Source organism: Watersipora subatra, chromosome 1 (assembly GCF_963576615.1).
Source record: "Watersipora subatra chromosome 1, tzWatSuba1.1, whole genome shotgun sequence".
Lineage (NCBI taxonomy): Eukaryota > Metazoa > Bryozoa > Gymnolaemata > Cheilostomatida > Watersiporidae > Watersipora > Watersipora subatra.
The window spans coordinates 64,093,151-64,120,577 of NC_088708.1; the positions used below are offsets into that span (position 1 = coordinate 64,093,151).

General features: G+C 34.2%; 1 long non-coding RNA gene across 3 annotated transcripts; it reads right to left on the reverse strand.

Moving 5' to 3' along the window:
* Window positions 1–3,425: 3,425 nt before the first annotated feature.
* LOC137400928 (uncharacterized) lies at window positions 3,426–24,745 on the reverse strand. Of its 3 annotated transcripts, XR_010979267.1 has the most exons (8): window positions 24,609–24,745; window positions 22,021–22,077; window positions 20,210–20,266; window positions 18,043–18,175; window positions 14,898–15,014; window positions 13,426–13,539; window positions 7,765–7,902; window positions 3,426–4,297 (listed from the first exon to the last, which is right to left on the reverse strand). It is a non-coding gene; the product is annotated as an uncharacterized lncRNA (long non-coding RNA). The 3 variants fall into 3 exon arrangements; XR_010979266.1 differs by lacking the exon at window positions 22,021–22,077 and having other exon boundaries at window positions 24,609–24,744; XR_010979268.1 differs by lacking the exons at window positions 20,210–20,266; window positions 22,021–22,077 and having other exon boundaries at window positions 24,609–24,667.
* Between the last annotated feature and the right edge of the window lie 2,682 nt (window positions 24,746–27,427).

Sequence of the window (27,427 nt, forward strand, 5' to 3'; positions counted from 1 at the left end):
CATAACTTATTGTGGCAGGATACTAATATTACACAGCGGTGCTATGTACTGCATATATGTACAAAGTATGTCATATTAATAATGTTATGATGTATGTTTAGAAGTCAAAATTTGAGCAGCTACTAAAATAGCTTCAAATTAGGGCAAGCATAATAAATATTTATACATTTCATAGACTAAAATAACATCTAATTAGCAAACAAAAACATTTTCATTCTAGTTACAATTCATTATGACTTAACAAAGCTGGTTTCTTCTAAGCCGGTGACTCACCATCACAGTCAGTAGTAACTGAAGGCGCAGTAGCTGAGTTACTACTTCCAGCACTGTTCACTGCTCTTAGTTCACATTCTACTACTTGATATGGAGAGAATAGACAGAGTTGATACTCTCTCTTATCTGCAGAGTCTTCTATGTCTGTCCATGAGTTCTCATCATTGCATTTGTACTGTCAATATATAGATTTGATGAAACTAACAAATCTAAACGGCTCTCAAGACTTCTCTCAAAAAACTCTAAAGAGTAAAAATAATTTGGTTTAACATGGCAACCCAAATCATAGTAAACCAACAGCCAACCACAGTGTAGAATGCTAATATGGCTACTTGTGGTGTTGCTGCTCTACAGTATGTTTGCAAATAGAATGGCTGATAAGAACTGAGCTTAAATGACTAAATTGCATGCCATTGTTTAAAAAAAACGTTCAAAACAATTAAGATTGTCTGCTTTCGATTGCCAGCAGGTTGAGTATTTTTGTCAGAATATAAGACAATAAGGTACTAACCTACGAGGTTGTGCAAAACCTATTTGGTTTACTTTTAAAAAGGTGAATAAGTGGTCATTTAGTGTCGTATTTACAAAAATTACCAAAACTAAATCAGCTCTAATTGCATTAAAGTTACAGTAGGTTTTCAATAGAATCTTGTAGATATTCATTAATGAAATCTTATTTAACTTCATCATTTTTTCATTTTTCTTGTTGTTTTGAGCAGATGCGTTTTTTAGAAATAAACAAGTTGGAATATTTTTTTTTTTTAATTTGCTGGACAATTTAGCGTGCTGCAAAAAATAATCAGGAAGGTAGATAAAGGATAAAGAATAAGTGTTTGCATAGTTATTATGAAAGACCTCAATGCAGTCAGTTGTAGCAGGTGTTAGAGTACTTAAATTTATAGGTTTATTATGCTGATTTTCTTCATTTTAAATTTTTTTGAAAGCAATCTTTTATCCTAACTTTACAACATGACATTCAAATGATTGTTGAACAGACATAAACCACTCAAATTTAGTAAACCAGGTAATAAAACGTGCATCCAGAAAAAATAACTATATCAATAAAAAACAAAGAATCAGAATAGAGAAAACTTGAACTTCAACATCTGGTAGAGTTGTTAGAGAGTTTGTAACACAGGTACATATGATTTAAAGCAATTTCTCCCAAAGAATCGTATCACATTTAGTTGGCTAGCACATAAAATGTAAAACAGAAAACCAGACACTTGAAATTAATAGAACCTACCTGATAGCCTGTAATTGGTCCATTAGGCCATTCAGGTGGTTGCCATGTGAAAATTACGCACGTTGACTTATTAGCACTGAGAGAGAAGGATTGTGGATAAAGTTGTGGAGCTGCAATAAAATGCATCTACTGTTTAAATGCGCAATTTTTTAACCAAAATTTGGTTCCTAATCGAAATTGTAAATGCAATATAGTAGGCTAATTTCAACTTTATTTCAGAAGTTCACCAACTTGTCAAAAACATATCATAGAGAACATGTATTTGCCAACCTCACAATGTTAAACTTACGTATGGTTGGAGTGGTAATTGAATTGAGAGCAGCTGCTGACTTCAAGTCATTATTATTCACAGCTGTTACACGAAACTCTACTACTCTGTTACCATCTGAGTAGACAACTCTGTTTGTAACTGATCTAGGTGTAACATTAGAGTCTGATGCTGGGTATCTAGTATTGTATGATGATATACTTTCACAGTTGGTCTCACTCGGCTCCTGTATTAAATCACAAATCAAACACAATGTCAGATGCAAAAACGCCTATTCACATATCGTCTTAAGTAAGTAGTAAGTACAAATGCTTAAATTTCTACATGCTCACCTTTGCACACACAGAAAACAATCAACACACGCACACACACGCTCACAAGTGTACAGAATAATGCACATAAGATACATAAACACATATATACACACACACACACGCATACACGCACGCACACACGCACACGCACACATACACACACACATGCCCACACACATGCACACACACATGCACACACATACACACACGCGCACACAGGCCCACGCAAACGTACATGCCCAAACGCACACATACACTCGCATGCACCCATACAGTAATACTGCCTACAGTTTAAAGTAAGGAACTACCACACGATAGAACCTGACAGGAGCTGAACATTAAGTGAACAATATATATATTTAAAATCAGTAAGAAATGCTAGGTTTATATATACATATATATAAATATATATATATATATATATATATATATATATATATATATATAGTCAAATTAGATTGAATAGAAGGCCACTCTGAAAAATATATCCACGATATAGGGCTTTCGGATAATAGGAGGCTTCTGATAGGAGGCTTCGCTAGAAACATGCTTAAACAACTCTACTCGTCATGCTGATCGCATACGTATCTATTTTGCATTTTGCATAAATTTTGCCGGAGAGTTCAACATTTTGGAAAATTTTGCAGGTTAGGAGGCTCTGTAGTTTGAAATGGAGGACCTCCCATTAGCGTAAAATTTGAAAATTTTTATACAAAATTCTGAGTTGTCTTCTCTTTTGCAAGAGAAGTTATTTTCTCATTAAATTCAGGGCCTCCTATTATGTTTTTATATCTTGAATTAGATAGTCCTAGTTCCAAGCTCTACTTCTTCTTTTTATATAAATTTAGCTAACTATGATATTTAGTTTGGTTCTTTTTACTTGTAATGAACCTTTATTGCATCATTTAATTTTCTATCAATTGGTTAAAAAGGCAAACTAATCCCTGAAACCACATTTCAGGGATTTTGCCAACAGAACCTAAGAAAACCGATTTGCAGGCACATCTGTGTGTGCTTTGATCTAAAGTTTATCATACGTATTATTCATAAAATTGAAAACCTATGCTTTCCCTTAATAGCTTGTTAGTGGGCATGCATGGCAAAAACAAGCACTTTGTCCATTTAAAAAAAGTTGTAATAAGTTGCAATAAACGCTAGGATGGTATTGACATCAAATAATTGGTATTGAAACCATCCTAGTTGTCAAATAGAAAACTTTTAAAACGTATATTAATTAAAACAGTGCATATATTCATGCTGCCAAATATGCCTGGTAGAGTCAGAGACACCCAATTTTTAAAACATAAATGTCAAACATGGGAGATTTGCATACCTGTGGCCACATTTATTACTTATAAAATTTGATTTAGTCAATTCATTGCTACTGAGGCAAAACTGGGAAATATAGCATATGTGGGGCCCTTTGGATTATAAAAGGTTTCAGATAAGAGCTTTCGATGAAACCATGCAGTAACATTGAACACACTGTGCAGATTGCATGCGTGTATATCTAACTCGCATTTATCAACATTGGTCAGCATATTTCTTTAAAAAAGCCCAAACTTACTCAAAAGGAAAAAAATTGACTCTTTAAGCAACCCCGTCAAGGAGTTGAGTTTACAGAAAAGGAAAGCTCAATATAAGTACGTCAAACAAATTGCTCAAGTGAGTGCAACGGTGACAAATAAAATATTCTTAAAACACAATGAGTTTGTATAAATCTAAAAGTCTTTAGTGCAAATGGAGCAACCTATCAAAAGCAGGCCAAACAGCTGTTACATTACCAAAAGATTAAAAATCAAAGCATTCACAAGAATACCATAAAACATTTATCAACAAAAGTGGACTATTTTATTTCTGTCAAATAAAGCTGTAGAGCTTCAAAACACTGAGCTCTATAATTGTCTTGCAAATTGTGCGACCATCTCCTGGCACCTCGAGTATAATGTGTGAAGTTGTGGTAGCTGTAACTAATGGCTCTGCACAACGTTTAAAATATGATTTTAGCTAGAGATCTTAGAAGCGATTCGCAAGAGAACTTTGTTGATTGTAGACACGCCCAGCTACAGAAAGAACTTTAAGGTTGGATGTCATTCCAGTCACTTGATGCCTTTTTGGAAATTGAACATCAACTTGTTGTTTGAAGGTTAGGCAATCTAGACCACTTTGCCTCCACTGGTAAATATGCTGCTCTACCTGCAAAGAAACCAGTTATTAACCTGTTAGTATAGTTAAAAATTAGGAGAATGTTGAACACTACTCATTTTACAGACTTTCCCAAGATATCAAACCAGCTTTAAAACAATACTGACTAAAAAGTGTGCTCCGTCATGTTGTTTTAGAACGCTTAGGAGATTAGCCAGAAACTTGAAGTGTAGGCTTTTGCAGCTAGCTATATTGGTGGCTGTACTAAATGTAGGTCACACAGAAGATGCTTTCCTACTGAAACTCTGCATAATTATGTTTGCCCTAAAGAGATTGCAGTTCTCACTATGTTGATGTTATGCCTAAAAAAATTAACCTAGTAAGCCTCAAAAAATTCTTGTTTCGATGTTGTTAACACAAGTTAACTCAATAAAAGTAAAAAACAACAAACATTATCATTAATGCTTTCTTTTAAGCTAAAGCTTTTTTGTCAAACTATTAGGTAAGAATGGTATCTTTTAAATATAAAATGTAATGAATAGTTGGGTTAAGAAAAGCTTTATTTTACAAACTAATAATTACAGCGTTACCATTCCTCTTATTTCTAAGCAAAATGCACCAAAATCTACAAAATTTTACACATTCAGCCTGTACTGTGATGAGAACCGTGTCTGTCCATATAAAGCCACCGTTGGATAATGGAAAAATATTGCATCCCGCTGGATTTGAACTTGCAACATTTACCTTGCTAGACTGACACTACAAAAACTATGCTAATTAACCTTGTAATAATTTGCAATATTTGAATGCATAATTATTGCAACTGATAATCTTTTACAGCACTCTACACTGCCAGGGTATTTGTTGGTACAAGCCAAGTTGATTCAAAATCTTGAGCTGAGTAAAATTCCTAACTGTCTACACGGTCAATTTTTTCCATGCACAGATTGACTATGAATTGTATAAAAGTCCCTTTTCATTCAGTTGGCCTTTAACACTGTAAGGTTGGTGTGTATGAATATGCCTTTCACTGCAATGCATACATGTACAAATTAAGCATAGGGTTACTGCCAGGTTACTCTGCAAAGCAGAGTTGTCCTCTCGTGCACTCCAAACAAATCCTAAATATTTAGGATTATACATTAATCATTAATTATATAGACATTATTGAAATTCTTTAAATAGTTTAGAAGTTTCTATTAAAACAGATTTTCAGCTTTTGTTTACACCATTTAGTCTCTGCTTATATGATAAAGCTACTCTTTGCCATTAGCATGTCTGTGCAAATGCACTCGTTTATAACAGTTCATCTTCGTAGACTATTTGAGATGACCAAAATAAATTCTAAGTCAGCAAAAAATTTAACTCTGATGCTCATATCAACTGATTTGACAATTAAAAAACATTCAGTTTTGAAGGTAGTAAACATGAATTTGGAGATCAAACAGAAGGTGAGGTGAATAAAAGCCACAAAAGACAGGCTGATACTTGTTGCGGCTAGCTAACAAAGTAAAATCTGTGTCTGTATGACTTATCATTTATCCATCGTCGGGAAGAGCTTAGGAGCAAGATAGATTTTGATGAGACTAGATATCATGACATTCAGCTTGGTATACAGACGGTCTCCAACCTACGAACGAGTTACGTTCCAAACAATTGTTTGTACAGTGAATTTGGTCGTAAGTTGCTTCAGTGCTATATTTTGTATTATACCTTATGCTTAAGGCCTACATGTATATAAGTATATTGAAGGTTTATATTAGTATGTTTAAGGCTTGTATAAGTAACCTGTAAATTGGTTTGTACTGAAAAAACTTTTTAATAAAATGGAGAGAATACTGTGGTGGACGCCGGGCCATGACACAGCATTTCTTATTGATCGTATGTGTTGTCCTTTTTTATTATATCGTTGTTTTAATCGTTATGCTAGAACTTATCTTTGTTGTCCTTTTTTATGTGTCGTTCTTTTATTATACCGTTGTTTCACTCGTTATGCTATTGTTATATCTGATATCATGTTATAACACTATCATTTATCGTCACTTTTATTGTTGTCATACCAACTCGCTAGCGATCCTATTTATTCACCTTGTTAGCCGGTGTTCTCACCATTTGCCGTTAGGACGGAACAGTTGATATTACTGAATATAACGGAGCGCTCTCATTTATTTGAGCAGAGCAGATAGATGTACGCTCCTCGAATAGTGAAATTTCCTTCGCTAATAAAAAAGCTGAATGAAACTACACACACTCTCTTCTTTTTATTTATTAGTCTAGATCGTGCCAAGTAAAGGTCGGCAAACTCCTTTACAATACATACAGGAAAAATAAAAAAGTTCTTTACGCACTGGAGATACGTTCACACACTAATGCCCTGCAACGAACTGGGCAGAGGAAGGTGGATGCTAGGTGATGCTTCTATGTAGCGCCTCTTTCTGCCGCTAATAAGTCGGTAATACCGTCGGTATTATCGATGAATATACGCGCAGACCTGTTCGTATGTACCGTTGTGTGTAACTCGAATGTTCGTAAGTAGGAAACCGTCTGTAATAACACTCCAAAGCTTTCACTGATAGATCCCCTTCAAATATTTCTGATTTCTTGCGAGGCGAATCATTTTACATATTTTTGACAAAAATGACAATCTCTAATGACAAACTAGTTTAACAATGTATTGGTATCTATAATAGCGAACCCTATGCATCTCATCATTGCTCAAGTTTGGCAAGAATGTAAGCGATATTTTTAAGGACAACTATGAAAATTTTGTTAATAATTTTGGGAACTTTCACCAACTTGACACTTTACCCTATATGGCATTACTTATGTTGGTCAAACAAAAGCTTTACATAAATTATTTACATTGAGAGGAATTTGCGTTATAATAGGTATACATGTACATTATAGCAAAATTTGCTGTACAGCTATTCCAACCAGATAAAAATCTGACCTATGCCCATACTACAAAAAATTCATAATTTGAGTTAAAATACTTGGATTTAAGTTAGAATATGACCTAAAAGTCAATGAAAGGAACTTAAGTTTACTTTTCACATAGGAAACAAATACATTATGCTTATGAAACAATGCAAGTGTTTTGGCCTTAAAGTTTGGCTTATTAATGTATATACTTAAAAACATTACTTTTTATTTTGTGGGTTTTCACTGTCCACAAAAGACCCTGGCCCCGGTAATCCCGAAAATTGAATGGTGACTGCAAAAAACAGCTATGACAGGCCGAACAGGATTTGGAACAAAAGGTACATTTCTCACAAACAGAGATAGTAAATGGTACAAAAATGCAAGTTAAGCAATACGAGTGTCATTCAGAGTTAAAAAAAGCTATAGCTTGTTGCATACTATTAGATACATCGTCCAAATACATATTATTGAAATTTTCGGACTAGCACAAAATTTTTCATCTCAATATTTGTAAAATACATCTAAAAAAATATTGTTTTTCACCAAGGTTCATTCTATGTCACTCAATATTTTGGTGTTTTGACACTCTAGTTTACCTTCACTAAGTTCCTTTGTCCGCTCTCCTCTGACCAGAAACCTCCCCAAATATGTAAGCTTTTGTAACCTTGAATTGCCAATTCTTTAGATAACTTGTCTAGCACCAGAGTGGGTGCAGAACATGTTATAGCAACACCCTGCAATTAGTAATAACAAAATAAAAATATCACATTTTTTGAATGAATGATTTTCCGATTTAAATTAAACTCTTTTCATAGCTAATCAATTGAAAGCTCATTGCTTGCTGCAAAAAAAGGAAAAAACTGAGCAAGCAGAAGTGCATCTGATATTTTAGCTTATGACTCTCAATCCCAGCTTTGATATTTGTCACCATTGTGATTTGTAGGCAATAGAAGAACGCGAGTTAAGCAATGTAAAAACTTATTCATATTCTATTAAAAAAAGGACTTCAAATATTGAAGTGGTATTTCAAAAGCAATTACTCATTCGTAAAATTGATAGTCAGTAGTCTGACCCTGATCTGGACTTGGCTTTTAGATATTATTGCAAAGTAAAGTTTAGAGCTGGTCACCATAGGTTTTAACTGTGAGTTTCAGTTCCTATCCCAGACACTATGCTTACATATAGTCTGTACAAGTGCTATCATCAGTGGACAGGCAACCAGAATGCAAGAACATGACAACTATAAACATGCAAGGGTGAATAGGAGCTGTATACACAATTAAAATAAAGCAGTTATTTCACAAGGCATAGTCCAATTTGTAAAACGGAATAACTAGTAAATGACATTCAACTAAATTGTTGTTGATGACAGCTCTGCACAAGCTTCAGCTAAACATTCACAGATAATAATTACATAAGAAAATACACAAACTAAAAAGCAATAATACTTAGTCAATACTAAGAATGATTATGAAGTTTAAGAATATTAATCAAAATTACCTACAGTGGCACTCGCATACCGTTGTTGCTTGAAAGGTATGTTTCCAAAAGAAAATCTTGTCATTTTTCTAAAAGATTACTAATGCTTAAAGGTTGACTTGCAACAAAATTCACGCTACAGTTATTTGGTATCAAAAGATTCACCATGTCTTACTCTGTTGTGTTGCATGTGCAATATATGTAGAAATGTGATAACATGCTCTTAAAAGCTCAAAAGCGAAAAGTTAATCGCCGCCATCACGAAATTGCCGAAGATTAGAATCCCGTTCCAAACATGGGTCAAATGGAATGTAGCTCAACAAGATGGCTTCTGTTTACACTTTCATGCAACCTCATTCATTCAAATATTTTCACAATTACACTTCACGCATTCAATGAAACGATGTCTATTGTCCTCAAGCATCTGTTTCCTCATCACTGTATTGATGTCACTTTAAGCACTGATATCTCAAAACCTACCTTAAAAAATGGTTTAATTTTTAACCTTAGCTCGAAGGAATGCATATCATCATCTGATAAGCATGACAAGCCTGTTGGTCACCACCTGTGATAGTCAAAAAATGCTGCGGAAATTATGCGCGCTGTTTGGCAGGAAGCATGGGTCACATGATCAGATTGCGACTAGACGATTAGATCAACCCAAAACAAAATTGTAAACTAGCGAGCATCTATATTTGGTAAGAGCTCTTTGGCGAAACCCAAAGTTTATGTCATAAATTAGTGCTACAAGAAGTTTTATATTGAGCCTTTTACGGAACTTACAATTCATGTGAGAAGATCACGTGTCAAAACAATAACCAAATCATTTTACTATGTCAGAGAAATGAATTGATTCCAATCTACGGCGGTTTCGGGATTGCGGAGATTAACTGTTTCTTTTTTAGCTTTTAAAAGCTTGTAATCACCGCTCTCCATATTTTGCACACACAACACAGCAGAGTAAGCCATGGTGAATCTTTTGATACCAAATAACCGTAATGAAATTTTGTTGCAAGTCAACCTTCAACAAGCAAAATGATAACAAGCTCCAGTACCATGCATTGACAACTTGGGCAGCTAAGTCGTACATGCAAATCAGATGAGTATTTTATGGTATTTTGGAAAGGCCAATAATTAACCAATATTTGAGTTTTCATCAAATTAAAGTACATTTAATGGGCCATTTTAGCAGCGCAAAGAAAGCACATTTCTGATGACCATTTGCACCAATTTAGGGCAGGTAGTAGGAGTGAAACAAATTGGTTCGACTTATTTTAGTCAAAAATGGATACAAGTATTAGCCAAATGAAAGTTTGTTACGGAAAGTTCTATCATAAGAACATAATTTGAAATAAATTCTATAATAAACCTCTTGCAGTTGCTTCATTTTGTGCTGCAAACACATTAAAATCTGTAATAGAAAACAAGACACCTATACAAAATCAAAACTGGTAGTTAATTTCTGTTAGTGATGACATATTTTTTATTGTAGTTCTACAATAGCACTATAAGTTCCAAACAGTGCATTAACTATTAATATGTGTCATGATCACATAATTCATGGTAAGTCGGGATTACAAGATTTAGCAAACAAAATTTTGATTCTAGCCTAATTACAGCAGATTATATGGTCAAAAAACTGAAGCACGTTTACCATTAGTGCAAAAACATAGTTCCAAGAAAACTGGTATTAAAGTTTGAGAAACGAAAACCAATGTAAAGTTTTGTTTACATTTCAAAACGACATAGCAACCAATATCAAGATATTGTGATATTTATCTAGATTTCTGTACTTGGATCCAAAAAACTATGCTGAATTTAAAAATCTAAACAGATTTTAGCTGGTTGTCAAAAAAATAGCTGTATATTTATAAGAAAGTGTATTACTTATTTTTGCAGATATTAAAAACAGCTTGATTGTATCGCGATATTGGGCACACCCAAATCATCAACCAAATCTTTAGAAAATTAACAACAGTAACATATTGCACACCATCGGTCACTATATACTTCGACCTTGCAAACTCGAATAATTATTCTCATAACTAAATCTGATTATAATTTTATAAAAATTGAGTAATTATTCTTATTATTAAATATTGTAGTAATCTTGTAAGAATCGTTAGGAAAATATCACCACAACTCCCTTTACTTTCACTGCTTTTGACATCAGTTAGAATACCAAAGTACTCATTACAAGCATCCAAAATGTCAAAGTTACCTCTAAAATCGGCAAAAAAGAAACAATTATTTTTAGCGGACACCATTTTTCAGTACTTCTTGTTTAGCATAGCAACGGTTTTAAGTTTTTTTTCGATGGTAAAATACTTTTATTGGCTAAACTGACTTCAGATTCAGAAAAATCATTATTTGATTGGTCCAGACCTACAGGTTACAAAATTTGTTACCAATATTATAAGTTCAGTTGGTGCAACTTCAAAGTCGAATAACTCAACTTCGTGATTTGCGACTTGACCATGTTTTCTGTGACTGCAACCCATATGATCTACCTGCTGATAACTTCAACTCCTTTACTACCAAATGGATCTCTCTACCGCGACATAAGTGTTTCGTGAAACTTAATTTCTAAAAGAGTGTATAAATGGTTATAACTTTACACCCCAATTGTTTATTAACAATATTTTTATAGCAAGTTTGTCAGCATAAGTTTTTATGTTAGTTCATGCCCCCAAAAATATTACAAACGAGTTGTCGAGTGAGAGGGACCACTTTTCGTCCATTTTGAAATTACTGTGAGGTAAGCACAAAACTCTAGTCGGATGATTTATGAATATTATTAGTTTACATGTTAATTAATCTGATGAACATAATTACTCTCATTAGTACTATTGCTCAATAAAGTTGCTCAGTCTATAGATCTGAAGTTAGTAACCATTTATGGCTGTATTGCTTCTGAAATTACTGGTCATCAGTAAGAAGATTTCATAAAACAAGTTTTTGCAAAGCAAAACTATGCTCAGGTTGTAAACGCATTCTTATTTGCTCAACATATGCAAATAATAGCTTTTTTCAATCAGGTATAGATGTAATAAGATAATTTACTAATTAATCAGTAATCGGAAACAATTTGTACAAAAGCTTGCTAAAGCCGCATCATGCAGCACTTAATCATACATAAACACATTGCCAAACGAGCTTTAATATTGGTAGTTTAAGAGTTCACACTGAAACAGCTTCAACATAAAAATAAGACATAAGAAATCAGTGCAAAAACTGCTTCATATTACATTTACTTCATGCCTTGTTGTAATTGAGCATCATACTGTGTGCACAATTAGGAAAAATGGCTGCAAGATCAAAATTTACCAAGTCTTTAATTTGTTAATGAAGCCGTGATAAAAAACAATTTAGACAATTTATGCAGAACTTAAATGCAACTGCATTTCATCAGCATTTTTATAAGCAGGCTTAGTGTAAAAAAAAACAGAGTAAGAGCCATACTACAAGTTCATGAAGTTTTGAACAAATTGTTACTTTACCCTTCAATATGTTGTAGAATGCTAAGACAAGGTTAAAAAATTATGGACGCTGTTGGAAGAGAGAACGTTTCAAATGCCTCTAGATTTCATAAAAAAACAGCTAAAAATGATGGCCAGGGTTCTTGAGGACACTTTTATTTGTATGAAAGATTGGTAGATAGAACATTATTACACAAACAGACAATTCCAGAATTAAAGCGCAAACATTGTGGCCATAAAGGATAAATAAAAATTGTTTCAAAGTAAAAGCTAAAAGGCTATTGTGCCTGGTAGTAGTAGCATCATTACCATATCATTTTTCTATTGAATAACGTAATACACTTTTTATTAGAATAGAACAGACTTTGGTACATTAATTTGTCCTACATGTGATGGCTCTTATTAAAGACCTAATTTTCACCAATGAAGTATGCCCTCAGATTAAGATGACCCTATTTATGAACCACACCGCCTATCAGAGTTTTTTAACATACACATTAATCAGCAGAAGGTTTTACGCCTAATGTTACCGACAAAAAATCTAAAAAGTGTGTTGCAGTATGAGCTTGGTCAGGTTCTCATCCTCTTTTGCTGATACAATAGGTAGCAATCAGTAGTCCATTTTCCAAAGGTTTATTTATTGCCCATTTCTAAAACCTTGGTAGCTGTAAAGGTCTAACACAGCTGTTTATTGCAATAATAAACTGTAAAAACAAAAATAATGATTCTCAAAAAACTTTGGTCGCTGTTGGCTGTTAACATGTTTTCTATTAGTTAGATGCAGGATGGCGATTGGTTTTTTCCTATTAGGTACACATATGACCGGCTAACTAATTGCCTACTCACTAATAAGAAATGTTTTGTACAAATATTTTTTAGCGCATTGCTCTTGGTTATAAGCGTACATTGTGCTGAGCTGCACTGCGCAGCCTGTTGTACGCACTCAGTTAATGGACTAGACCAAAATCTGATTGTGTTTTATACTTTTTCCATTCGGAAAACCCAGGCTACACTCATTAAGAAATACATTCAATCTTTAAAAAATGGTTAATATTTTAATACTTTGATATTGTATTTGTACAATTTAAATATCAATTGTACATGCCACTCCATACATGGTTATTTTGCTTCATAACTATTGTTTTACTGTTTTTTGCGGATTGTCAGTGCTATAGCATTTTAGTGTAGCCAACTACCCAATGTAATGACTGCAGTCTCCAGAGCTCACTTTAGTCATCAAAGCCCAATTTAATTATCAGAAGATTAGGACTACAAAAAGTAGAGGACTCATCAACTTACCCTTCAGTTTTTCAAAACACTTGTAGGCCAATATGATTAGTTCTGTGAGAACATGATTAAAGAACAATAGTTCTGCGTGGTGAGCTCATCTTCGTTCTCCAGATTAAACAACTTCTACAAAAGAACAAAGATTTTAACATTGTATAAAAAAATAAGTTGATGAGGAGTTTATGCACAGAGTCTATGACCACCTTCAATTTGGTATTGCAAAAAATGTTGAAAGTGAGCTACCGTTAAACCTATATTTGAATGCACCTTGATTTGATTGGCACCGCTATTTGGGACCACATCAGGAGATTGCTTTGAAAATCGAGCGCCATCTTTTTAATGAACCCCAACTCTATTTGAGGAGGTAAGTTACCTTATCAGTATATGTATAGGTTTAGGTATATTCGCCTTTTGATTGAAAATATAGCAAGGAGCTTTTAAGGTCCAAACACACTAGGCGATTTTATTGCAAGCGTCATGAGGGCGAAGATATCGCTGGTGCGTGCATAAACACACTCAAGCGATTTACTAGCAAATGATATAATGGGCACGCTCACAAACTGCCAATAAAAATCTGTATCATTAGTTTTTTCGGAGTTGTTGATAAATTTAGGCCAGTCAAAATGTCGTCGTCTAGGCTACAACATAAACAACCTCTACATTTGTTATTAAACCTATCTCCCTTTCAAAGAGTGTACACTGCCTACACTACAAGAAGACAAAAGAAAAACGATTCTTGTATGTTTAGCTGTATTGTTTTTACAATTTTTTATACATATTTTATTTTGTAGTGGTTTTTCATATTTAATATATTAAATATTTACCATTCTCAAGATGGTCAACCGGCGCAACGATTGACTCCGGATGTTGGTTTTCAACTCGGTTTTTTTAAAATTTTGTTATGATGGACAGAGCTGGGAGTGCTATTATTAAATTCATGAACAATTGAGTGTTCGTTCTGAAGATGTTTCGTAACAAAATAGAAAATTGGAGCTGATGTACGTTGTTGAACATCGGTAAGAAATAATTACCCGCCGTTAAACTACATTCTGGTAAGAACTAACCAATCGAAATGCATCTCGTTAGCAATAAAGTTGTGTAGAGAAATTCTAGCTTTATCGCTCTGCATGAACACGCTGAGTGAATTTTAACGCAGATTAGCTCTAACGCAATATCGCTCTAATTATCGCCTAATTTGTTTTCACCTTAAGAGAATGCTTCAGCGATAACACTTGTTCTATCGAGTCAAATATGCTACAAAGCAAAAAATTACTCTGAATTTGTTGTCGCGGTTTTATAAAAACACCATTATCAGCTTTTCAAATGTCTTAACCGCCAGTACATCAGCAGTCATAATTAAACATTGTCCCAAAAACAAGCGGCCTCAAACTGCCTAAAATATCGTACTAATCAAACATTCCATGTTAAGTGGAAAGAAAATGGGATAAACTACAGCATTGAAATTAAAGCACTCTCACACTCACTTCATGAACAGTTCTGTCAAAATCTTTACTGATAACTCAGCTTGCACTTTTATTCCATAAGTGCCAGAGTCACATCTAGGAGCAATAGGTCGGCTTTGCGCTAGAGGACAAGCAAGGCTAAAAGTGATAAAAATTAGATAATACACAATAAACTTTCAAGTTCAATTAATGATGAGGGAGCAAAAGTATCCTACATGGGAGCTATTGCACACTTTAAACATGATATTTGTACCTCACAAACTCACATGGTCTTTTAGAGTAAAGTAGATGCTCCTATAACGTATACCTCTTATAGCATAAATTCTAGAAAAAGTCGGGCAATTTTGTGAAGTTTTTGCTTCGTACCGCGTAAAAAACTCCATATAACTTAAAGTGTATCATCGGGCAAGTTCTAAAGTTTGATTTGAGTGTTAGTCTGTCTCGCCACACCTGCGAGAAAAGAAAGCGACATACAGCGGTGTCAAAAAGTATTTGTCCACCTCAAACCTCACTGCCCATTTTAGGTAAATTTGTTGTAGTAGTCATGTAGAGGGATTAAACCCTGACAAACCATGCATCATTTAAAAGTAAATTAACATTAGATCTTGTTGACACCATCAGTAATAAAATTACGGTTAATCAGGGATCAATAATCATTTATAGGCCAATCAGTGTGAATCAGTGCTTATTAACTCATTTTCAAACGCAATATGACATTATTAATTTTCAAGTGGAATATTATCACAACAATAAAGATCCTGTTGGACAGCATGTGCAGCAAAGGTTTACAGTTTTGCTTGTTAAAAGAGGAACAGCTAGAGATCCCAGAATTCATACCAGCGTCAACATCAACCATGGATAAGAAATGTGTCAACGACCTCATCATTCGCCTGCATACGATGGGCAATCTGAGCAATAGAAAAATAGTGAAGAAGCTTAGATTATTTCAATCTAAAGAAAATTAAGTGGTAAAGAAATGAATGCAGCATCAAACCACCAAAGATCTACCACGATCAAGGCGTTTGAAAAAACCAGCTGTCCAACATGATTGCTGGTTTCAGATTATGAACACTCAAGCGCTTGTGAGGCTTGTTCACAGCATGCCTAAGTCTGCAGAATGGTTATAGTCTGCAAAGGCTACCAGATAAAATATTAAAATGCAAAACAACCCCAATGGCTTTTTTCTGGGCCCATAACAGTACAAGACTGTTATTTTCAATTTAGAAAATAATTAAAGAAGAGATAACAACGAAATTTGCGATGACATATTTTCTGGTATGCAGTGTGAATTAGTAGGCAGCGGTTGATACAATAGAAGATATTTGGCAATTTTAAAATCTAGTTATTTCTATTTTTCAGCTCATTAGGATTGTTTTGATACAGGGTTTTATGTATGCGGTGCAAAATATTTCCAAATTATGATGAATTTATTGCAGTGCTACACTTACTTAAACAGGCAGACAAAGATTTTTTCCCAACACTGTACATAAAGCATTATACATATAATACATACAATTTCCATGACATTCTGACTCTTGTGATAATTTGTCTGAAGTGACAACGGAACAGAGAATAGGTACATGTAGCAGTGCAATTGTTGATAAATACTTTAAGGCTATTGGTCGGTGCATCTGAATGTCACGAGTTGGAGTTGCAATCTTGAGCTCTTAAGAACGAATAGATGACGAAAAGGTACTATCGCCTTTTGATAGTGAAACTATTTTTTCTTAGTCAATTGTTGTAAGTCGCTGTCGCGCAAAACTATGCGCTCTTCATCAAATTATTGTCAATTACCACAATCATGGTCTATTAAACCAATGAGGTTGATCATGAAAAGTTGTCGATGAAAACCAATAATACAGTTAAGGCACCGCCAATACATTCAAAAGAATTTAAGTCGGATTCTCACATGAGCGAGTTTGGAAAGGTCCTGAAATGGTTTAGACAATTTACATGTATGTTAACATTCTTATAATGAAAAATCCTTATCATGTAAACGTTCCTAGAACTGATCATCTCATTTTAGCAGCGCCTACTGTACAGTCATGTCTGATATGAGAGCAAAATGCATTCTGGGACAAAAGCTCGCAAGTTAATTTTCTTAAAGTCCTATCTCAAAAATGTTTTTTTATATAAATTAACTAAAGATAAATTATTGTGTTGCCATCCTCTAAAAAACTACCAATAAGAGATATTACAATGAAAAAATACATGATTTTATCTATTCATGCTCTATACCCATGCCCCCAAGGCTACAAATACCTATGTAAAGGTTATGGTCTGCATTAAAATGTAGCAGTATTATGTACAACATAATTTTGAGTAGTGGCAGTATGCAGCAGTCCATACAGTAGCATACCATATGGAGTTCTTACCTTTCAGAGAATCATAGCACTAATGATTGTGAGAGAGAGACCTGATGCAACACGCTTGGTACGCTACACTTTTGTGGCATCGCATAAACAAACTTAAAGTATAAATTTAATATAACTGAATTCAGCCTAATTAAACATTCTTGAAAAAAACATTCTGATCTTATATTAGAGCTAATTCTATTTTTTCTTCATTTTAATTTTTAAATCATCTCTTCCTGGCTGGAAACTTCTCGATTTGCTTATACTCTCATTTTCAGCCAACCTTTTTAAAACAAATCTGAAGCAGACCTGACGGGAAAACCATGTGATGTAGTTTCCGTAACTGGCCTTTCGCATCTTTGGGCATTTAGTGATACATCAAAAACCACCTTGCAAGCTCGCATCTCTAATTTTCTAGAATTTCAAGGCGAAAGTGGGTAGTGAGATAGTAAATGGTACAGAATTTGTGTAAACATAAATTGCTTGAATTCTTAAATCTATTTATTGGTTATTGTTATATATATATATATATATATATATATATATATATATATAACGTAAAGGTACTATTTATATATATATATCAATATATTTATTTTGAAGGTTTGGGGTAGACTGACGCAATCTTCTGAAGAATCAATTGATTTCCTATAGCCGGTTTGTGTATTGACTCGTGTTCGCTTCAAATTCTGTATCATTTACGATTTTGCTACCCATGAAAGTTTATTATAAGTTATGACTAATGTGTTGAGAGTATATGGGAGATCATTAAGTACAAAGCCCATCAAGTCAAGTAGTCAATGATGACTTACCAGCTGTTCAAAATTAGGTTGGGTACGTGTCTAATGACAGGGAAGAAGCGTTCAACTGACATTTATGATCTACTCATCGCCAAAATCTTCCGGAAGACAATGCAAGGAAGAGGACCTTGATGACCGCCCAGGCCTATATAGATGAAAGAACCGTGAGTCACCACCAGTTTGTATGTCAATGAATTTGATATAGAAATACATAAATTGCTGGTCAAATGAAAAGCAATATACGAGATGTTATGGATGAATAGCTATGCAAATGGCTTTGTGCTAACCCTTGGTATGAAATATTACCCAAGCCTGTGTCATTAGACAGCAACCACATTTGCTAGTTAAAGCTCTAATTTTCAAATAAATTAGACAATGCTATGTAAATACATGTAAGATAATATCATAGTTGTTAAATATAAATACAAACTTGTAAAAATCCATGATACGAAACCGAGTTTTAACCCGTTGATCCTTGCTCGATCTAATCAATGCGTGTCAGTAAACCTAGACAATATGTCCAGCAATCCGAAGTTATTAATTTTTTACCAAATATAGCTAAACGTGCTAACAATGCAATGATATTTGGTGAAACAGCAGTACAAAACGTCGGACAACCTACAGCAGATGTCATCAAACAGAAAAAAACAGTATGTCACCATTATTCGGGCTAAAACTATAAAAAGTTTGCACGATTTTAAACACTCATTAAACATTTACAGATAATATTCATCCATAGCACACTCATCATCCTTTCATGACTCAAAATATACTGGAAATTTATATTTATTATCATAAAATTCCACATTTGTATCACAGTCATTTATGACCTACCAACGAATGAGTCATATTGATTGTTTCGCGATATCATTCTAATAAAATGTGTTATTATAATGAAAGAAGTACATAAAGATAAGTGAAAAATGTTACAAATGGAAGTGAAATTCAGAATCTAACATCCTGCAAATAAATTAATTTTATTAGTTTTTGCTGTTGCTTAAAAACATATTTTGTAAACAGAACCATATGGAAGCCTGTATTCCGCCATTAAAGTTTCTGCCACAGCCTACGCAATTCCGTAATACCAGCTGTGAGGGTTCAGAGGGCTAACATTGATGAGATACTGCATTATTTACTGTTTTGCTTAGTATTGTTCCTTATACCTAAATTGTGAAAACAAATGAAAAATAATTTTCTTTTGTTTTGCAGGTACAACTACAAAAACATTGACAACAAGCGTGATAATCTCAAATCAGAAGATTGGAGACTAAAATTATAAAAACACTACACCATTCTATGTCGTTTTAATTGAACAAGTTGAACTGACTGAAACATGCTACATCTCCGGTGTTTTCTTTTGTAAAACCTAACTTAATACATGACACCAGCATGGTCAGCGTAATATTTAAATGCAACTATAATTATTTCCCGAGTTGCATTAGTCCATAGCAAGCATAGTTGCTGAATATTGCACATCTTTCAAGTGGAGTAAACCCAGCACTTATACATTCTGCTCAAAGAGTTCTTGTGCCAAATCTCAAACTCAGCAGTCAAAATTCTAGCCAACAAGATAAAAATACTCAAACTTTTAAATATCAAGATTTGAGAGAAGATAATTCCCGAATTTCCAGTGAGTATAATACTACTTTTTACTAACAAAAGTCAACCAAAATACCATGAGAACAGTAATACACAGTGTGGGTAAGGTTAGTCGGCTAGGCTATTAAAAACTAGATGAAATCATAATTGTTATATACAGGGTTTAGCTTTATAAGAGGGTCAGTATGGTGTAATCTCAAGAGTTCAAAACTTTCAAGTTGGAAACATTGGAAAACATTGAAATCAATGTTCAGAGGCTAAGCATGACACTAAACCACAAAAATGTTAATTTTAATGTCATGACCAGAGCTATATTGATTGCTATTTATGATTTTTGTTATGTGGGTCTACAGAAAAAGCTATCTTAAATAGTACTTTACCCTTTCCTATTATAATTAGTTAAAACAATATGATTTTTAAATTTCTTGTTGGCATGAGTAACAGTAACAAAATAACAAGAAAAGAGGGCGTTCAGCTAAAGACTAAGACACAGTTGTTATCAAAATTATAGACCATATAATTAAACCCTGAAAATAAAATTGAAAAAGGAGTCACACTGTTTTATCTTGTCAGTACATACCTGCAACCAAAAGCAAGTCAGGCATCATAGCATCATTACGAAACACGATTGCAGAATCTACAGAAAAAAAAGACAATTGATGGTGAGCATGCATTCATGTTGACCAAGATAAGTTAGTCAGTACATCACAAGTTAGACAAAGACACACGAGTAACGCATGTAAACAAGTGCCAGCGAGGTGTTGACAGTGGCTGATGGGATTAGCCATTTCTCTGAACTAAACAATCACCAGCCACGCTATTACATAATGCCATACACTCAGCTATACACGAATGGATGTTTAAATAATGCTAGCTACTAGATTATGACCTTCAGTTCTTGAACTGGGTAATGTCTGGCTCTGAAAGCTAAAGCTTGCAAGATACAAAAGGTGTCCCACAGCACATTGGAGAACTATCAAGCAAATTTAGTCATTGATTTTGCTAATGCCGCACACAAATTTGTTGCTAACTAGCATATTAATGTGTATACAGAGAGCTTAATTATTTTGCGTGTATCTGTATCATGGTTCAAGAGCTAAGCTTGCTGAAAAATTATTTAGTAATTCATATCTACCAAAGCATTATGAATTATAGCAACTCTCGACTACTGCCAATCGCTTGACATTTCTACAGTTTCTTCGGCTTTTATGACTACAGAGGTTTTTTTGGATTGCGATTAGGTTATCTGGAGTGTTCTTGTCCCTGCATGCACATATATTTTTTTGATCACTCAAACCTTATCTCTATCTCTTCTTCGAGTACATAGAACAGTTTAAGTGTTGTTCAATATATATACTTAAATTGTAATTTTACAGGTGAAAATAACTTTTTATCATTTTGCAGGTAGAACTACAAAAAACATTGGCGACAAGCGTCAGAATCTCAAATAAGAAGAATGGAGACTAAAATTATAAAAACACTACACGACTCCATGTCATATTTAATTGTACTAGTAGAACTGACTGAAACATGCTATATCTATGGTGTTTTATGTGTACAACCTAAATTATTACAAGACACCAGCTTAGTCATCATGATATTGAAATGCAATTATAATTATTTTCATAGTTGCATTAGTTCGTAGCAAGCCTGGTTGTTGAATATCACACATCTTTCAGTCCCAGTAAACCCAACATTAATCCATTCTGTTCAAATAATTCAAGCACCAAATCTCACACGCAGCAGTCTAAATTCTAGCCAACAAGATAAAAATACTCAAACTTTCTAATTACAAGATTTGAGAGAAGATAACCCCATGAATTTTCAGTGAGTTTCACTGCTAGTGCCAAACCCTAATTTGTACTAACAAAAATCAGCCACAATACAATCAGGACAGTACTACACAGTGTGGGTAAGGTTATTCGGCTAGGCTATTAAGAACTAGATGAAATCATATTTGTTATAGACAGGGTTAAGCTTTATAAGAGGGTCAGTATGGTGTAATCTCAAGAGTTCAAAACTTTCAAGTTAGAAACATTGGAAAACATTGAAATCAATGTTTAGAGGCTAAGCATGACACTAAACCACAAAAATGTTAATTTTAATGTCATGACCAGAGCTATATTGATTGCTAATTATGATTTTTGTAATGTGGGTCTACAGAAAAACGCTATCTTAAATAGTACTCCACCCTTTCCTATTATAATTAGTTAAAACAATATGATTTTTAAATTTCTTGTTGGCATGAGTAACAGTAACAAAATAACAAGAAAAGAGGGCGTTCAGCTAAAGACTAAGTCACAGTTGTTATCAAAATTATAGACCATATAATTAAACCCTGAAAATAAAATTGAAAAAAGACTCTCACTGTTTTATCTTGTCAGTACATACCTGCAACCAAAAGCAAGTCAGGCATCATAGCATCATTACAAAACACGATTGCAGAATCTACAGAAAAAAAGACAATTGATGGTGAGCATGCATTCATGTTGACCAAGACCAGTTAGACAGTACATCACAAGTTATGGTGTGTTTACACTGGCCAGGACCGACTCCGATTAGGTGCCAATACTCTGACTCAGACCGGTACCTCAGACATTTCACGTATGAGTGCCGACACCGACTCCCCTTTACATTGCAACGATCGAACCATTTTTTTCGGTACCAACAGCCAATCACAGCGCTTTGCCGTTCTGACCTTCACCCAACCACGCAAAGACGAGTACACATAAAAATCAACGCGTTTGATGTAGAAAATTATATACTAGTACTACACTATTACTACTGCTCCTACTACTATCGCTAGAAGCAACTACTGAATGCCGAATGGAATCTTCCGATGACGATTAGATTTTGTTGATGGCAGGATCAGCTGCGGGAGCTCTGACAGTCTGTATTATATGTAATTATATGTTTGTATATATTTTATGTCTATAAATATTTTATTATATGTGTTTTCCTTTTTATTATAGCCTTGTTACTCGTTAGGCTATCAATTGTCGTCGTTTATGTTGTCATATCAACGCACTAGCGGGCCTAATTATTGGCCATTTAAACATTGTTACCTGGTGTTCCTACTCGGTTCCGTTAGCCGGAACGGGCAATTTTATTGTATATAAGGGCGCAACGCTCACTTAGTAGACAGAGCGAATGGCCGTACGCTCCTCGGCTAGTAAATTTCCTTCGCTAATAAAACCTTGAATAAAATCACACTCAATTTATTTCTGTATGAAATAATTTAGATCGTGCCAAGTAAGGGCCGGCAAATTCCTTTAAAGTAGTACATGTAGTTGAACTAGTAGTAGTACTAGTAGTAGTCATACAACTGGCTATTCACTTTTAATTAATTTAAATAAAAGCTCACTATCAGAAAGAGCACTAGGGAAAGTTTAATGACAGTCTCCTAGCCTCTCATTAAACCTAGCCCTTTCGTTTCATAAACTTAGAACTGCCATTAAAGCTTAGGCTCATTTAATCAGAGGCTCCTAGCTTATGATTGGCTGATGAGCTGCTGGGATTCACCAACACCGACTTTCAAATCAGCACCAACACCGATCTCTCTGCTCACACCTACCGATGCCGACACCGACTCATCAAATTGGTCTGTGCTCCACAAAATGGGTGACAAAATCGGCCAGTGTACACGCACCATTAGACAAAGAAGCATGAGTAATGCATGTAACAAGTGCCAGCGAGGTGTTGACAGTGGCCGATGGGATTAGCCTGAACTAAACAACCCCCAGCCATGCTATTACATAATGCCATACCCTCAGCTATATACAAATGGATGGTTAAATAATGCTAGCTACTAGATTATGACCTTCAGTTCTTGAACTGGGTAATGTCTGGCTCTGAAAGCTAAAGCTCACAAGAGACAAAAAGGGTCCTGCAGCACACTGGAAAACTATAAAGCAAATTTTAGTCATTGATTTTGCTAATGCTACACACAAATTTGTTGCTAACTAGCATATTAATGTGTATACAGAGAGCTTAATTATTTTGCATGTATCTGTATCATGGTTGATTAGCCAATCAAAAAAATGTTCAAAAGCTAAGCTTATGGCAAAATAGTCATTTTCTCTTAAGTAATATCTGCAACTGGGAATATTAATAATATCATTCAATAATATAAACATCCATGGTAAAAGATTTTTCTCATGTCATGCGTATCTAATATCCTTCACAAAGCCTTGTTAGCAAAGCTGATGCTACATGTAGTTCTAGCATTATACAATGTTGCTCATTTTACATCCATTTTTCGTCCTAAATTTCTATACTGAAAAATGAACTACTGCTAACTTTTGCCTTGCAATGAAAGCTTTGATAAGCATATGGTACGGAAATAATTTTTGTATGAATACTACAATATAAATTATATACCATTTCACTATTCAGTTCTTAAACATCCTTCTGTAAACCATATTATTGAAACAGTTGCTGTACATTTTTAAATCCCTTGAAATCTTTAAAAAGTTGAAAAACTTATCATTCGCGACCTTGAAGCTTTAATGTAAAGCATCCATCTAGCAACCAGTTAGCAAGACAACATTTTTCTGTAATCCATATCTACGGAAACATTACCAAGGATAGCGACTCTCAATTCTTGCAAATCACTTGACATTTCTACAGTTATCTTCAGCTTTTAAAACTACATATGTTGTCTTGGCCTGCGCGGTCAGGTGAGTTTTTGTACCTGCATATTTTTTGCTCCCTATAACTTTATATCTAAGCATTCATAACAGCCTTTCTCTTCTTTGATTTTCTGCTTTTCAATTGTTATACGACTAACACATATATAAAGTCAGAATGACTGCGTTAAAAACATGAACATGAAATAAATGTTAGGCTACAATCATTCAGGCTTCTAATAAAAGTCCTAATTTTTTGTTACTTTGGATGAGTGACAACCACAAATTCTTTAGTTCAATGTAATCCCCAAGGTACATGGTAAGCCAGAGCTAAAGCATAAGCACACATACCTGCTACCTCCACTATCTGTCCTATTTCTTAAATAGAGTTTTAGCCTATCCTTGTTTGTCTAAATCAGAAACTAAAGCTAAAAGCCTGACTGTAACGAGATGGAATGAGGTAGATTTACAGCCTTACTTAGGCCTGGTTCAAACCAATATGGCATCTAAGACACGCGTGACAGAGTACCTGTTATGCAAGCGATCGCTCATGGACTACAAGCTCAGAGTGCGCGACTATTATGTCCTACAGAAAGAAATGTCGTCATTTGCGCAATTAAATTAATTTGATGCCCATACGCAGCTACACAATTTGTTTGCTTTCCAGCTGTTGGATACATAATGAGTCGAGATTACGCAGCTGTCCCCAGGTCTGAACCCGGCCTCACCTTAGCATGCGCAGACAAAGGAGTGCCACACTGATAATTTCAAGATAAGATAAACTTCACTACAGGATTTGTAAATTTTTGATGGTTTTAATTTATACGCTACCACGTGCACAATAATATATATATATATACAATATATCATTATATTTTTAAAACAACAACTGCAAGAGACTTGCCAAATCATTAGTTCAAAAGGCAATGATGAAAGCGGGGATGAATTTGAGCACAAATTTAAAAAACAATATATGCATAGTGCATAAAATGCTTAAGAAAAAAATATATTTGAAGCATATAGGTGTCTTTTAATGCTTTTTAAATGCTTTCTGGAAGGCTCACCTATCTGGTATGTCTATGAAATTTATTTTAAGAATGCAGGGCTTTCTGCAATGCTTTAAAACAGTATACAGTTCACAAGCTATCGGCATGCTTAATCCATCATGGCTAACTGATTGTCAATGACAGTAGTTTAAAAACACTGCTATATTAGACAGCAGTAAAAACTTTTGTTAAATCTTTTCTTTTTCAGTTTAATATATATGATATCTGAGTAAATACAACATCTTTAAAATTTATTGAAAGCCTTCTACTAAAAGCATTGGAGTAAGTAAGAACGTCAAAGTTCAGAGTGACAGTGAAATGGTATTGCCTTAATTAGTGTGTCTCTATCAAAGCCGGGCACTGCTACACTTTTGCTGTGTCATTTGCTGTTAACTTCTCTCATCCTTTGTCCAGCTGGAGACACTCCATAGGTATTACGTAATTACTCTCGCATTGAGGGTCTGCTGCGCCAAATTGGACATTCACTGATCCCCATAGCTCGTTGCTCTGGAGTGATTATTTCTAATCACAATCATTCTAAACATAGATGTTTGGATTCATCAAATTGAAAAACATTTAAAATCCCTAATTGGAACTTATGCAACTCCTATTAAAACATACATGATAATAATTGAAAACTACCGTATGATAGAACAATCTTGTGCCAACACAATCTGTTTGAACTATTATAGCAATAACAAGTAACAGTTATTAGCGGAGAACAGTGGCTAACAGAACATTTCAGGGGTTGATGTAGATCTGGCCATCCATAGGAGCTTATTTGAGAATTGAACAATGAACCACAGTTTGAATGCCAGGAGTTCTAATTGAACAGGCAACGGCTGTCTAAAAAGATAATGACTTATGAAAAAGATTAACTTACTTAAAAGATAACTTATGAAAGGTTGAGAAGTTAAAAAGGAGCCTAGCTTAATCATTCTCCAAGTTTGTGATGACAGCTCACACCTAAAAAACAGAAGAACATTGTTTGGTTTAATCCAAACTTGTAAATACTAATGATTGGATCCGATAAGCGCCCCTAGCCCATATAGGTTGCTGTTTTTTTAGGTTTGGCTAACAGCTGAAGCCAAATAAGTAACTAATGTATTATTATTATTGTACCAGAAAATGTGGCCAATATCTTATTATTGGGTTATATAACATCTATAATAGATGTTATATAACTCAATTATAAGATATTGGCCAAATTTTATGGCAAAAATTTCATTAAGAGTTGAAAAACATGTTTTCTTGAGTTGTTTGTGATAGATAGCCAAGCTACTTAATTGCAACGCAAATAAATGGCATTTTGTGCATTTCAAAAGCATAGTAGCCAGAGCTAATGCTTTCACTTCTACATATACAGTTAGGTAGTTGGTATAATGAATCAATTTGGGAGTGGCTACCGGTTTCTGTCTAGATTGCGTAATAGCAAATGTGCTGAGGTTCTACCGTTCTGCTATGTCATACTCTGAACGTTTGCTAAGCCCTATAGTTTGTTGTTGATCTGTATTTCATTTTCATAACAATAATTTTATGAACCTATAAATCTGGAATATTTGATATAAAAAAATTTCATAAAAGGCTTTTATAAATAGACTTGGAAACAATATTTCAGTTTGTTTTTATAACTTTTTTGTGCATTGATAAAGCGATGTAAAGTACAATCACTACAAAGCTAAAACAATCCTCCTCAATATTTCTTACTCTTACAAAAATATTACTTTCACTACCATCAGAGTCAGTGCTGCTATTTTTTGTCGGTTTAATGAAAAAAAAAGTAAATCTGAATTACCTATAATATCATCAACATAAGTAACTAGAAATTCCACTGTCATACAGCCCACGACCAAAGTGATATTGGAAAAAAGAAAGGGTACTGATGGTTGAGAAATGCAATATTAGCAGTCAAATAGGATAACTGCAATGGTAGCTGTAATGTACTGGGTGTTATTATATACAACAAATAGTAATAATGAAAGGAAAAGATTATATGTTTATATCTCTCCTCCTGCAAAAACAGAAATGCAATATTGGCCAATATTAGAAGTAAAATGCATTGATATTATTAGAATAACCAATATTATTTATATAGTAATAATAAAAAACCAATGCACAATTTTG